The 15,311-nt window shown below is 45.5% G+C and overlaps 1 protein-coding gene and 1 pseudogene across 1 annotated transcript in view; one reads left to right on the top strand and one right to left on the bottom strand.

The window, feature by feature from the left end:
- Positions 1–15,311, bottom strand: part of LOC147098145 (scavenger receptor cysteine-rich domain-containing protein DMBT1-like) — a 530,447-nt gene that overhangs the window by 179,202 nt on the left and 335,934 nt on the right. The gene's annotated exons all lie outside the window — the stretch shown is intronic.
- LOC147098148 (scavenger receptor cysteine-rich type 1 protein M130-like) overlaps positions 1–15,311 on the top strand; it is a 188,131-nt pseudogene that overhangs the window by 132,583 nt on the left and 40,237 nt on the right.

Raw genomic sequence — 15,311 nt, 5'->3', positions numbered from 1 at the left:
AAGCTAGGCTGGAAATAACAGACACACTGACCACAAGCGGTCAATCTCCTTGGATATTGGAGTGGTGCCAGAGGAATGGTGGATTGCAAATGCCACACACCTGTTCAAAAAAGCAGAGTGGAATGAACCAGGAAACTACAGGCCTGGCAGTCTAAAGTCAGTGGTGGTTGGAAAAAACTACTAGAGACCATTGTCAAGACAAAATTAATTCTCATTTGGAGAAGCATAGGTTAATAACGGACAGCCATCATTTAATAGTTAAACTTAATTCACGTCTGAATAACCTGAGTTCTTTGATGAATTAACAGAGTTGACTGATGAAGGTACTGCAGTACATGTTGTATCTATGGACTTTCAAAAGTGCCTCACCGAAGATTAATTCCGAAAATAGATGCTCATGATATTGAAGGGACGGTGGTAACTTCCGTAGTACATTGGCTAACGAATAGGAGGCAGAGACTAGTGGTGAATGGATTTTTCTGTGACTGGATAGAATATTGAAATTGTGTACACCAGGACCATTGCTTTTCTTGCAGTCTATAAATGAACTGGACTTGGGTATAGGGAATACAATTTCAAATATTGCGGGCAATATAAATTAACACAACATATTAAATAGTGAACATTATAGTAGCAGAATTCCGAAAGACATAGACATACTGGTGAAGTGTGCAGACGCAAGGAAAATGCAATTTAACGTGGCTAAGTATGAAATGTTGGTCTTTGAGAGGAATAATATGGAGAGACAGTACAATCTAAATTGTACTATTTTGAGGGTGTGCAAGAACAGAGGGAACTGGGGTGCATATTGACTAATATTTGAAGGTGACTGGGTAAGTTGAGATGGTGGTTTAGAAAGCGTATGGGTAATTGGCTTTGTTAATAGGGGCATTGATTATATAAAAAACTAGAAAATAATGCTAAAACTTTACAAATCTCTGGTTATGCCTTGGCTGGAGTATTGGATACAATTCTGCGCACCACACTTTAGAAAGTATTATCGGGTTATAGGCAAAAAGCAGGAACGTGAAACTAAATTGAACAGCTCTTTCAAAGAGCCGGTACAGGTGTAATGGGCCGAATGGCCTCCTTCTGTTCTGTATGAATATGTGATCCAGATGCGGGGTCGGTGACGCATTTCGCTTATCAGACTCACACAGCTCAACAGCAGTGGATGGAACCTGGGCTGTTTTCTTCTATTAATGGGCAGGTTCCTTGTCATTGGTGTATTTTACCAGACTGCAATTCACGGTTAGCACCTTTCAAAATCTATTGGTTATTTTGAAAGAAACGTTGATTTCTGTACAAACTGTTTTCAAAGAATTAAGTTCCAATTCTGTCGGGGTGTCGGAAGGTGCTGGAGGGCCGGCTCGGTATCTGCAAACAACATTCGGTTAATGTTCAGGTCCCGTCACTGTAACCAGCACCAGCGACGATGCCCCGGTCCTTCATGACTCTCTTTTTACTGCAGCTTCTCAAATGTGAGTCATCGTTGATTATTATTATAATATGTGCCTCATTAATATAATTATTGCTCTTTACCACTGAACACATTGAGGTGATGTGCAAAGTACATGTTGTTGTCTTGAATTTTAAACGTGTCATGTGGAGTTTTATGAGATATCGGGACTGGTTTCTCAAACGCCTTCCACCTGCAGCACTTGTACAGACAGAGCAGATTGGAGTTGTAAATCTAATTGGATTATTTAAACTGAGACTTTTAGAAGTAGAGCGCATTCACTGATAGAATAGAGTGTATCGGAGTCTGGGGTGTAAGTGAACTCATTGAGTGTAGAACACCAGTCAAAGCTGCACCTACTGCCGACTGAACACACACACACATTTCGGTCACAGATATTTTTCACTAGAAGTGCTGTCTGACCCGGTGTGATAGAGTGAACTGAAATACTTAAAAACGTTTTTAGCAGCATTAGAATTTTGGATGAGGTTTATAAATATTGCATAAGAAAATATTAACTACTGGTGGAACCAATATTGTAACAATTAGCATTAACCATTAGAATAATTACAATTAAATACATTCTCCAAATGTTAATGTTAGTAACATTTCCTAAATCTTTGGAAAATTTGCTGTGTGAGTTTTGTTGTTTAGTTAGTGGTTATCTTCAAAGTTATGAACTTTTAATATTAAACTATTTTTTCAATTTAATACATGAATATGTACAGACTGATGTAATAATGATGCTTTCTCAGCCTCCCTCCACCTGCTCCATTCTTTTTATACAGTGTCATGTAGAATTTAATGAGATGTTGGGACTTCTTTCTCAATCTCCTTAAACATGCTCCATAGTTTTTGCTGAGATTTTTGGTCGGTGACTCCGTTCAGTATCTTTCTGTTTCCAGTGCGTGTTTGGTTATATTTATCAACATCTATCAATAACAAATGCTGGTTTACTGACAGGGAAACGTTATCGCACTGTTATCAGATAATTTGTGAGTTTAACAAAATATATTTCTGTGGTTTAATTTATTTTATTTTATAAAACTGATTGGATTCTAAAATCCTGTTTTGTAGATAATTTAAAGAACATTTTCTACAAATCATAGAATGGAGAAAAAAATATGAAATGTATATCACTCCCTGAATCATTTTCACAAATCGCCTGCTGATCAAATTCAATCTGAAGAAAACGGGCATATTTTCTTCAAATTTGTCATTCATTGGGATCGCATGAAGTGTATATTGAAATTGTTACTTAATTTGTAGAATATTCATTTGATATATATTTTCAGCTGTTTGTTTGATTTTAAGTTCCATCAACTTGAAATAGGGAATCAATTATCAATTTCTGTTGTTGACAATCAGCGCGTTCAGAATATTGTTCATCTGATTAACACTTACTTTAAATTCCCAGTCGAGATTTGTGTCAATCTTAGATTTAAATCCGAAATCGGTCACAATAACGCGGCAATTTTGCTTTATTTTGTCCCCTGCGGCTCTTGTACAGACAGAGCAGACTGGAGTTGAAATTCTATCCGGATTATTTAAACCAAGCCTGCTGGAAGTAGAGCGCATTCACTGATAGAATAGAATGTATCGGAATCTGGGGTGTGAGTGAACTCACTGAGTGTAGAACACCAGGCAAAGCTACACCTACTGCCGACTGAACCCACACATACATTTCGGTCACAGATATTTTTCACTAGAAGTGCTGTCTGACCCCAGTGTTTTGCCGAGTCTGGAATTATCATGTTAGGCTGTTGAGCATTAGAGTGCTGTACAAGGTCTTTAATATTGTATAATAAGTATTAACCAGAGGTGAACCAATATTGTTTCAATTAGCATGCATGTTTAGTATTTTTAACTACACTATCCAAAAAGAATATGTCACTAAAACTTCCTTCATCTCTGGGAAATTTACTGTGTGGGTGCTGTTGTTTAGTTTATCTATGGATAAGCTTTTTTTCTCATAATATGTACCTCATTAATAAAATTACTGTTCTTTACTACGCATTGAAGTGATGTGGAATGTAAATGTTGTTTTCTTGAATTTTAATAGCGTCATGTAGCGTTTAATGAGATATCGGGACTGGGTTCTCCATCGCCTTCAGCCTGCAGCTCCTGTACAGACAGAACAGACTGTAGTTGAAATTCTAATAGGATTATGTAAACTGAGTCTGTTGGAAGTTGAGCGCGTTCACTGTTAGAATAGAGTGTATTGGAGTCTGGGGTGTGAGTGAACTCACTGAGTGTGGAACACCAGTCAAAGCTGCACCTACTGCCGACTGAACCCACACACATTTCTGTCACAGATAGTTCTCACTAGAAGTGCTGTCTGACCCCCGTGTGAGAGAGTGAACTGATCTATTTAAAAAAACTTTATTGAGCATTAGCATGTTGGATAAGGTTTACAAATATTGTATAATAAAATAGTAACTAGTGGCGGAACCAATAGTGTATCAATTAGCATCAACCATTATTACAATTATAATTAAATAAAGTCTCCAAATATTGTTGTTCGTAATATTTCCTAAATCATTGCAGAAATTGTTCTGTGAGTGTTGTTGTTTAGTTAGTGAATATCTTCAAAATTATGAGCTTTTAATATTAAACTATTTTTTGTACATTTACATATACAGACTGATGTAATAATGACGCTTTCTCAGTCTCCGTCCACATGCCCCATACTTTTCATACAGAATCATGTAGAGTGTAATGAGATATTGGAACTTATTTCTCAATTTCTCTGCACCTGCTCCATACTATTTTTTCAGTGTCATGTAAGGTTTAATGATATTTCGGGATTTGTTTTTCAATCTCCTGCCAGATGCTCGATATTTTTTGCTGAGGTTTTTGGTCGGTGACTCCGTACATTTTCTCTCTGTTTCCAGTGTGTGTTTGGTTATATTTATTAATCTCCACCAATAACAAATGCTGGTTCACTGACAGGGAAACGTTATCTCACTGTTATCAGATACTTTGTGAGTTTAACGAAATACATTTCTGTGGTTAAACTTATTATTTTATAAAACTGATTGGATACTAAAATCCTGTTTTGTAGATAATTTAAAGAACATTTTCTGCAAATCATAGAACGGAGAATAAAGCATGAAATGAATCTCACTCCCTGAATCATTTTCACAAATCGCCTGCTGATCAAATTCAATCTGAAATAAACAGTCATATTTTATTCAAATGTGTCATTCATTGGGATCGTATGAAGTGAATATTGAAATGCTTTATGCAATTCGAAGAATTCTCATTTAAAACATATTTTGGGTTGATTCATTTTAAATTCCATCAACTACAAATAGGGAAACTTTACCCATTTCTGTCAATGTCATTCTATTCAGATGTAAGAATATTTTACATCTGAACAGCACTTATTTTAAATTCCCAGCTGAGTCTTGAGTAAAATTTAGTTTTTAAACAGAAACCAAGACACTACCGCAGCAGTTTTGTTTTGTTTTGTCCCCCTAGGCTCCTGCACAGACAGAGCAGACTGGAGTTAAAATTCTAATCGGATTATTTATACAAAGCCTGCTAGAAGTAGAGCGCATTCACTGTTAGAATAGAGTGTATCAGAGTCTGGGGTGTAAGTGAACTCACTGAGTTTAGAATACCAGTCAAAGCTGCACTTACTGCCGACTGAACCCACATACACATTTCTGTCACAAATATTTCTCACCAGAAGTGCTGTCTGACCCCGTGTGTTTCAGTGAACTGAACTATTTTAAATAGTTTATTCAGTATTAGAACGTTGGAGAATTAATTTCAATATTGTTAAATACTAACTAGACGTGGAACCAATATTGTTTCAATTTGCATTAATTAACAGTATAATCATTGTTAAGTTTACCCTCCAAAAAATGTTACTGAAATTTCCAAACTCTCTGGGATTGTGCATATTGTTGTTTAGTCAGTGATGATCTTCAAAATTATGAACTTTTATCTGAAATTAAACATTCTATTTCATATATTTATATGTAGTGTTTAATGAGATTTCGGGACTGGTTTCTCAATCTCTTTCCTACTGCTCGATACCTTTTGCTGAGTTTGTCGGTCGATTACTTCAGTCATTTTCTCGCTGTTTCCAGTGTGTGTTTAGTTATATTTATTAATCTCCTTCTTTAACAAAATCTGGTTTACTGACAGGGAAACCTTCTCGCACTGTTATCAGATACATTTTACATTTAAAGAAATATGTTACCGTGATTCATTTTATTTGATATAATAAAACTGATTGGATACTAAAATTCTGTTTTGTAGATTTAAAGAACATTTTCTGCAAATCATAGAACGGAGAAAAAACATGAAATGTACATCACTCCCTGAATCATTTTCACAAATCGCATGCTGATCAAATTCAATTTACAGATAATGGGCATATTAATGTGTCATTCATTGGGATCGTATGAAGTGAATATTGCAATGTGTTATTTAATTTGTACAATTTTAATTTAATATATATTTTGGGTTGTTCATTGATTTGAAAGTTCCATCAACTTCAAATTGCAAACAATTGTTCAACTCTGTCTGTGTCAATAAACAGGTGTATTATATATTGCATCTGATTAACACTTACTTTAATTTTCAGAGGAGATTTGTGCCAAATTTAGATTTAAAATCGAAATCGAGCACAAATTCCACACCAGTTTGCTCTATTTTGTTCCCTGCGGCTCCCGTATAGACAGAGCAGACTGGAGTTGATATTCCAGTGGGGTTTAAAACCGAGCCTATTGGAAGCAGAGCGCATTCACTGTTAGAATAGAATGTATCGGAGTCTGGGGTGTAAGTGAACTCTCTGAGTGTAGAACACCAGTCAAAGCTGCACCTACTGCCGACTGAACACACACACACATTTCTGTCACAGATATTTCTCACTAGAAGTGCTGTCTGACCGCATGTGATACAGAGAATTGACCTATTTTTTAAAAGATAATTTGTTCAGCGTTGGAGTGTTGGACAAGGACTATATATATTGTAAAGTTAGATATTAACTAGAGGTGAAACCTATATTGCTTCAGTTAGTAATCATTATTAATTGAGCTCTTTTCAAGTACACTCGTCAAAAATGATGCTATTGAAATATCCTAAACCTCCCTACGATTTGCTGTATGAGTATTTTTGTTTATTTAGTGAGGATCGTCTAAGCTATGAGCTTTTTATATTAAATTAAGCTTTCTATTTCATACATTTGGATGAACAATGTCAAGTAATAATTAATGTTTCTCAGTCTCTTTCCAAATGGTCCATAACTTTTCTACAGAATCATGTAGTGTTTAATGAGATAACGGGATATATTTCTCAATCTCCTTCCACATGTCCCATACTTTATATGCTGTGTCATGTTTTGTTTAATGAGTTATAGGGACTTGTTTCTTATTATTCCTCCAATTGCTCCATAGATTTATATAGTGTCATGTAGTATTTAATGAGATAGCGGGATTGTTTCTCTATCTCATTCCACATGTCCCATGCTCTGGTAGCTTTGTGTAACAAATCCTGATTTTGTTTGTATATTTAACTATGGCAGATAGCGATCAGAGCACTTTGTCCTGTTCTTGTCAACATTCGATGCGTCTTTGTTGATTTTCTAACCATGGTAACTTTTATCCAGGCACTAGTTAAGGGCTATGGAGATATTTTGTTCGAAATTATTCTTTGCGCTGTTAATGCTCAGAGTCGGGATTGTTTGGTGTGAGCTCCCTCTGGTGTTTTACTGGAGGTTTTAACGTGCAATTAAAGATTTTCAATTCATTTGCTTCATAAACCCAACGGGAACTCATTTAATTGTGAATGTTGTTCAAGTTGGACTTGATATAGTTTAATATAAAATAATTTTTTTGTAATTCTCGACACACCTGATAATCTGACAGGAGAAGAACTTTCATATAAACGCTGTGTATTGACTCTATTTTGTAATCTCACAATCACCAATTCTAACAGAAACGTTGAGTTATTAAAGTTTTTGAGTAAATACAGAAAGATTATTCCCACTAGTCTGTCAATGGATAACAATAAATGATGAATGTGCAGGACAGGAGAGTGTTGTTCAGGACTGCTGAGGCTCTCCTGGAGTGGAAGCTTGTAATGCTATGTCAACCTTTCAGAACCCGGACCTGAACGAGACCAGAGAGATTCTGTTTGGAAACTGCTCTCAATCAAGAATCCTTGACAAACGCAGCTGAGGACAAGAATCGGTGTCACGTTGTCTGTAATATATAACCTAGGGAATAGAAAGAGACCAGGTGATCTGGAGGGCAAAATATCATCAGCGGGATGGGGAGCAGGTCAACACACTGTCTCTAGTATATAACATTTAGAATAGAAAGAGACCTGGAGATCTGTGGGACACAGTATCATCACGGGGGCTGGGAGCAGGTCAACATATTGGCTGCATTTTAAAAAGGAGCAAAGATTAACCAGTAAATGAGAGGACCATTAACCGAACATCATTAACGGGTAAAATGATGGACCAATCGGTGAGGACAGGTTACAAGAGAATTCGCTCAGCTGGAACTTAATGAGGAACAGCTAGCACAGAGATAGGAGGTGTGAACCTGTCTAACCAACGGTTCATTTTGATTTGTTTCAGGAATTTAGAAATAAAATAGGTAACAGAAACTTCCAATTACAACTTTATGGAAGCTTTGACATTTCCACATGGAAAACATTGAATTAAACTAAAAGGCTCTGAAACTCATCACACAATAATATAATCTATAATTTAATTTAAATTATACTAATATTCCATCCTGAACTTTGCACGGGAATCCTATACTTCGCTACTTAAAATCACTGTGAGAGCGCCTTCAAATTTGGCTGCACCCAAAATTTTGTCACCATCCCCCGCATAATTCATGATGACATGCAAGGCGTTACACTGACCAATGGATCCAACACAAACCCAATTCACGTATGGATCGGTATCAAGCAAGGCTGTGGTATGGCAACAACGTTCTTCTCAATCTTCCTTGCGGCAATGCTCCATCTCACCCTCAGTAAGTTCCCTGCTGGAGTGGAGCTAATCTACAGAACAAACGGGAAACTGTTCAACCTCCGTCACCTCTAGTCCAGATCCAAAGTTGACCCATCCCCTGTCATTGAGTTACAGTATGCAGACGATGCTTGCGTCTGCGCGCACTCGGAGGTCGACCTCCAAACCATTGTGAACACCTTCACTGAAGCTTACGAGAGCATTGACCTTACACTAAACATCCATAAGACAAAGGTTCTCTACCAAGCTGCCCCCGCCACACAGTACTGCTCCCCGATTATCAAAATCGATGACGAGGCCTTGGACAATGTGGAACACTTTCTATACCTCGGAAGCCTACTGTCAACAAAGGCAGATGTCGGTAACGAGGTCCAACACTGCCAGTGTGCCAGCGCCGCCTTCGGTCGCCTGAGGAAGTGAGTGTTTGATGACCAGGACCTCAAACACAGCACCAAGCTCATGGTCTACAGAGCAGTAGTGATACCTGCCCTCCTGTAAGCTTCAGAGACATGCACCATGTACAGGAGGCACCTCAAATCCCTGGAGAGATAAAACCAACGCTGCCTCCGCAAGATCCTGCCAATCCATTGGCAGCATAGACACACCAAAGTCAGTGTTCTCGCTCAGGCCAACATCCCCAGCATCGAAGCTTTGACCATGTTTGATCAGCTCTGATGGATGGGCCACATCGTCCGCATGCCTGATACGAAACTCCCAAAGCAAGCACTCTACTCGGAGCTCCGACACGGCAAGAGAGCCCCAGGACACCCTCAAAGCCTCCTTGAAAAAGTGCAACATCTCCACTTGCAATTGGGAATTCCTGGCACAAGACCGCACAAAGTGGAGGAGAAGCATTCGGGAAATCACCGAACACCTCGAGTCTCTTTGCCAGGAGCAAACAGAAGCGAAGCACAAGCAGTGGAAGGAGCGCACGTCAACCCGAGAACTACACCCACCTGCCCCTTCAACCATCGTCGGCCCCACCTATGACAGAGACTGTAGGTCCATAATTGGACTAAGCAGTCACCTGAGAACTCATTTTTAGTGCGGAACCAAGTCATCCTCAGTTCCGAGGGACTACCTAATATGAAGATGAAGAGCACTGCAGCTGTTAAAAGAGCTGCAATGCTCATCATCACCACCACCTGCTCAGGGCAACTACACACGGGTAAAAAATTGTCAGAGCACCGTCACCACTAATTTTCAGGGCTAAGGGGAAAGGGCAGGGGACAGGGATTAATTGGATCGCATTTCAAAGAGCCAGCACAGGCAGGATGGGCCGAAAGTCCTCCATCTGTGCTGTGTCATTCTCTGATTCTACAAGGAGCAGGTCCATCACCACCGCCTTCTCTGGGCACCTAAACACTGGTAATACATGGGGCCCGAGCACTGTCACCACAAGGAGAGAGTGTTCCCAGGTGTCAGTGTGTGTTTGTGTGAAAACAATTCTCGATAAACTGTTGGCACTTTACAAATGTCAGCTTGCTACATAGATTGTATTTGAGGTTTTATAAGTAATGAAGAACAGATGAAATCAAAGGCCCGTTTCAGATTTTCACAACGAGACTGGAATTGTTACCCCACAGTTCGTTGTATGTGTGCGTTTTCTTTCTGACATTTTTATTAATTTCTTGCCCCAGCGAACTATAATTCTCAATGTCTCATTTCAGGCAGACCTGGGAACAGTCAGGCTGACCCGTCAGGTAATCGCTTTCCATTTTTACTTTATCTGGTATCTCTCTGCTCTGATCCATCCCATTGAATATTAAGGCTGGGTGACAATCTCAGCGTCTTTTCGATCACCGATTAACCAGCTCCTCGTGTGTCCCTCGGATGGGAAGATTGTTTCCCGTGGACTGTTACTAAAGATCTTTAATTCCAGCTGAGAGGCGGCTGCTGCCTTCATGCAGAGCGACAATAAACGGGGCCCTGAAGGGCAGAGTGTGAAGGGCCGGCTCCACTGACACTGCTGCCGGTCCCACAGCAGCTCTCACTTTCCACCTCACCAATCAGTGCTGACATTAGGATCACATGACCATCCAGCCCCGCCTCTTCCTCTATTGTCTCCGGGGATTGGGGGGAATTTCTTCCAATCCTCACTGGGGCTGAGCTCGCACTACCTTGGCCAATCGGTACTGATCATGATGGACAGCTGACCATTGCAGCCACGCCTTTTTCTCAACCTCTGGAGGCTGGAATATATTCTGAGCCAATCGCCACCCCGACCCCGTGGGAGCCGCTCTGCTGCTGGGAACTTCCCGCTGACTCCCGGTTCCCTGCTCGTTTACACCGTTTATTAGTACTTTCCTCTCCCTTTTGCCATGTTTAATATTTACTCCGGGTTTTATTCGGGGTCTGGGCACAGTCTGATGTTCCCACTGATTCCTCACATGGTCCCTCTTGCCTGGTGAATGGGGGCGGTGCGTGCGCTGGGAGACTGTGGGTTTAATACACTCTAACCGCTTGATGTTATTTCTGATATTTTACAGAGACGGTGAAGCTGAGACTGGTGAATGGGGGCAGTCCGTGCGCTGGGAGACTGGAGAGTCACTACAGGGGACAGTGGGGGACTGTGTATGGTGGTCTCTGGGACCTATGGGACGCCGCTGTTGTGTGCCAGGAGCTGGGCTGTGGGGCCGCGCTGTCAAGACCGGGCGGGGCTCACTTTGGGGAAGGGTCCGGACCCATTGTGACGTGGAATGTTCACTGCGGCGGGACCGAGGCCACTCTGCGGATGTGTGATTCGGCTCAATGGGGTCACTATTCCTTGTCACACTCCTGGGATGCCGGCGTCATCTGCGCAGGTAAAAATCTTTCTTCTGCCTCTCATCTCCCACCGCCTCTGATCGTTTACGGAAGAAAGCGGAAGTAAAATAAACAGCGTCTGTCCATCCCCGGAAAGCGAGAGATTATAATTCCAGTATTCCCTGATTATTATTAAATTTATATTATTAATATTAGGATTACTGTTTGTGTTAAATTATATTACTTATCTATATATATAAATCGGTACATCTGCCTGCCTGTCTGTCTGTCTGTCTGTCATTCTGTCATTCTGTCTGTCATTCTGTCTGTCATCGCCTGTGCGTCTGTCGGGCTGTGCGCTCGAAAGTTACAGGGCGTACCTACGCGCGCGTTACCTCCAAAGAAAGCTTACGCTTCCGAGACGGTTTTAAGTGTATTTACGTTTCGGCCGGGCTAAAATCGCGCCCGCGGTATCTGAAAAACCTTCAACGTTCCGCTCATTAGCATCTCATTATCCGCTCATTAGCGACAGAGTGACCTCGAGGTCGACCAATCGTACGGCGGCTTGCTGCCGCGTGCGGCCGGGCCCTCCTACGGTCGAGTGACGGGACGATTGACCAATCCGACGCTTTGGTCACCTGACGGTCGACGGGCTTTATCGTTCTGAACCGAGGTGAGTAGCTGCCATCTTGCTTCCATTCTTTTTCCTGCTTTCTGCGTCTTTGTTTTCAAATATACATTTCCAGCAAAATAAAATTCAATTTATTAGTATTAAATTCTTTTAAAATAAATCACTCATTTATAAATATTTTATCTCACCTGAACATTCTTTTTCCTACCTTTGCCCGTTTTTTTATTAGGCCTGAAAGCCTGGGCCTTTCTTGCCCAGCCAGGCCTGAGCTAGGTAACTGGGCTGCTGCTAAGCTCCTTACCACACAACCCCCCCCCGTGTCACGTTACCCGGGGCAACGGCGTCAGCCACGAGGGTCAGGGTGCACGCGCAGCAGGAGCAGGTGAGACTCTGTTCCGCGCTCGGCTCGGGCGGGGAGGGGGGGGCGGGGCTCTCGAGAGTGCGGATCGGGTTACCCCGGCAACGGGAGTGCGGGCCGGCTGGGGCTTGGAGAGCGCGGCTCTCGGCCGGGGGGGGCGGGGCTTGGAGAGCGCGGCTCTCCAGGGGGGTGGGGCTTGGAGAGCGCGGCACTCGTCCGGGTGGGCGGGGCTTGGAGAGCGCGGCTCTCGGCCAGGGGGTGCTGGGCTTGGAGAGCGCGGCTCTCGGCCGGGGGGGCAGGGCTTGGAGAGCGCGGCATCGGCCGGGGGGGGGCGGGGCTTGGAGAGCGCGGCTCTCGGCCGGGGGGGGGGCTCGGAGAGCGCGGCTCTCGGCCGGGGGGGGCGGGGCTCGGAGAGCGCGGCTCTCGGCAGTGCGGGGCGGTGCGGCAGGGTTACCCTGGCAATCGGGCGTGGCCGTGCCTGCCTCTCAGCCTCAAGCCCTCCCTTCCTCCCTCCCCCCCCGCTCTCCCTCCACCCCTCCCTTCCCCCCCGCCCCGCCTTCCCCCCCGGCCCCCGTCCCCCTTCCATTGCCCCCCGCCCTCCCTTCCCCAAGTCCCCCCTTCCCCCCCGCCCTCCCTTCCCCCCCTCCCTTCCCCCCACCCTCCCTTCCCCCCCTGCCCTCCCTTCCCCCCACCCGTGCTCTCTCTCTACCCCCCAGTCGCTCTCTCTCTACCCCCCAGTCGCTCTCTCTCTACCCCCCAGTCGCTCTCTCTCTTCCCCCCCCCAGTCGCGCTCTCTCTCTCTCTCTCTCTCCCCCCCCCCCAGTCACTCTCTCTCTCTCTCTTCCAACAACAACATGCCCTCGAAAAAGCCTCGGCACCGCCGGGCACTTCAGCTAGTCTATATATATTAAAGGATACGTCTGTCTGTCTGTCTGTCTGTCTGTCCTTCGGTGTGTCTGTCCGGCTATACACTATAAAGTTATAGAGCATACCTACACGTGCGTTACATCAAAAGAAAGCTTACGATTCCAGAACGGTCGTAAGGGTATTTATGTTTCGGCGAGAAAAAAATTGCACCCGCGGTATCCAAAAAACTTTCAAAATTCCTCTCATTAGCATCTCATTACCCGCTCATTAGCATCGAGTGACGTCGCGGTCGACTAATCGTACGGTCGAGCGACCCAATGGTCCACCAATCACTGCGTGGTGTGGGCGGGTTCTTGGCGTGTGCGGGCGGGCCCTCTTAGAGTCGAGTGATGGGACGATTGACCAAACCTACGCTTCGGTGACCTGACGGTCGACCAATCGGTGCATGTGTGGGCGGGCCTTATTGTTCTGAACCGAGGTGAGTCGCCACCATCGTGATTCCAAACTTTTCATTTCTTTTTCCCGCTTTCTGCGTCTATAAAAAAAAAGTTGCTTTTAAAACACATATTGTTTTTAAAAAAGTTAATTACTTTCTAATGTTTTATCTAATCTCTTTAATTTTCCTACCTTTCCCCGTTTTTGCAGGTAGCCCTCGAAGCCTGGGTGTCTGTTGCCAGCCATGCTGGACGCTAGGCAATTGTTTTGTGGCAAGCTCCCAACACCCCTCACCCCTCACCCCCCCGCCCCCCCCCGCTGGGCCTGATTTCGAATCAGTGGCCAGCCATCTTGGTAAAGGCTGGCTGGGCTCACTGCAAGCTCCTGGCGCTTCATTCGGGGTGGGGGGCGGGGCTCGGGAGGGGAGGGGGAGCAGAGAGGGTTAGCCCGGCAACCGGGCCCGGCCAGCCGCAATCGGCCGTCTCAAGCTGCCTAGCCCGGCCTCGGGAGGGCGGGGCTCGGGCTGACCGGGGCGCTGCGCGCGGCATGTCAGTGTGTGGGGCGGCACGGAGCTCAGTGGAGCCATCGCCAGCAGAGGGGAGAGCCCCCCTCCCTCTCCCCCATCCCCCCCTTTCCCCCCCTTTCCCCCTCCCCCCTTTCCCACATTTCCCCCCTCTCCCATCCCATTTTCCCCCTTTCCCCCCCTTTCCACACCTCTCCCCCCTTTCCCCCTCCCCCCTTCCCACCCCTCCCCCCCTTTCCCCCTACCCCCATTTCCTCCCCCTCCCACCCCTTTCCACCCTCCCCCCATTCCCCTCCTCCACCCCATTTCCCCCAACTCCCCTCCCCTTTCCCAACCCCTCCCCCAATTTCCACCCTCCCCCCTTTCCCCCTCTCCCCCTCTCCCCTCCCTTCCCCTTTCCCCCTCCCCTTTCCATCGGACACTTTCCCCCCTTCCCCTCCCCTTTCTCCCCTCACCTTTGCCCCCTTCCCGCCCTCCCCTCCCGTTTCCCCCCTTCCCCTTCCCCCCTCCCCTTCCCCCCTCCCCTTCCCTTTCCCACCCCTTCCGCCCATTCCACCCCCTTTCCCCCCTCCACTCCCCTTTCCCCCCCTCCCATCCACTTTCACCCACTCCCCTCCCCTTTCTCACCCCTCCCCCCTTTCCCCTCCCCTTTCCCCCTCCCCTTTCCCCCCTCGCCTTTCCCCCCTCCCCTTTCCCCCCTCCCCTTTACTCCCTCCCCTTTCCCCCTCCCCTTCCCTTTCCCCACCTTCCCCTTCCCCCCTCCCCTTTCCGCTTTCCCTTCCCTTTCCCTCCCCTTCCCCCGCTCCGCTTCCCCCTTTCCCCCCTCCCCCCCCTTCCCCCCAGTCGCGCTCTCTCTTCCCCCCAGTCGCGCTCTCTCTTCCCCCCAGTCGCGCTCTCTCTTCCCCCCGTCGCGCTCTCTCTTCCCCCCAGTCGCTCTCTCTCTTCCCCCCAGTCAGTCTCTCTGCCCCCGAGTCGCTGTCTCTCTTCCCCACAGTCGCTCTCTCTCTTCCCCGCAGTCGCTCTCTCTCTTCCCCCAGGCACTCTCTCTCTTCCCCCCGTCGCTCCCTCTCTTCCCCCCAGTCGCTCTCTCTCTTCCCCCCAGTCGCTCTCTCTCTTCCCCGCAGTCGCTCGCTCTCTTCCCCCCCAGTCGCTCTATCTCTTCCCCCCAGTCGCTCTCTCTCTTCCCCCAGTCGCTCTCTCTCTTCCCCCAGTCGCTCTCTCTCTTCCCCCCAGTCGCTCTCTCTCTTCCCCCCAGTCGCTCTCTCTCTTCCCCCCAGTCGCTCTCTCTCT

Source organism: Somniosus microcephalus, chromosome 30 (assembly GCF_052327205.1).
Source record: "Somniosus microcephalus isolate GS21.2 chromosome 30, FLI_Smic_1.0, whole genome shotgun sequence".
Classification (NCBI taxonomy): domain Eukaryota; kingdom Metazoa; phylum Chordata; class Chondrichthyes; order Squaliformes; family Somniosidae; genus Somniosus; species Somniosus microcephalus.
The sequence above is the reverse complement of the archived record's forward strand: the minus strand, read 5'-3'. Positions and strand labels throughout refer to the sequence as shown.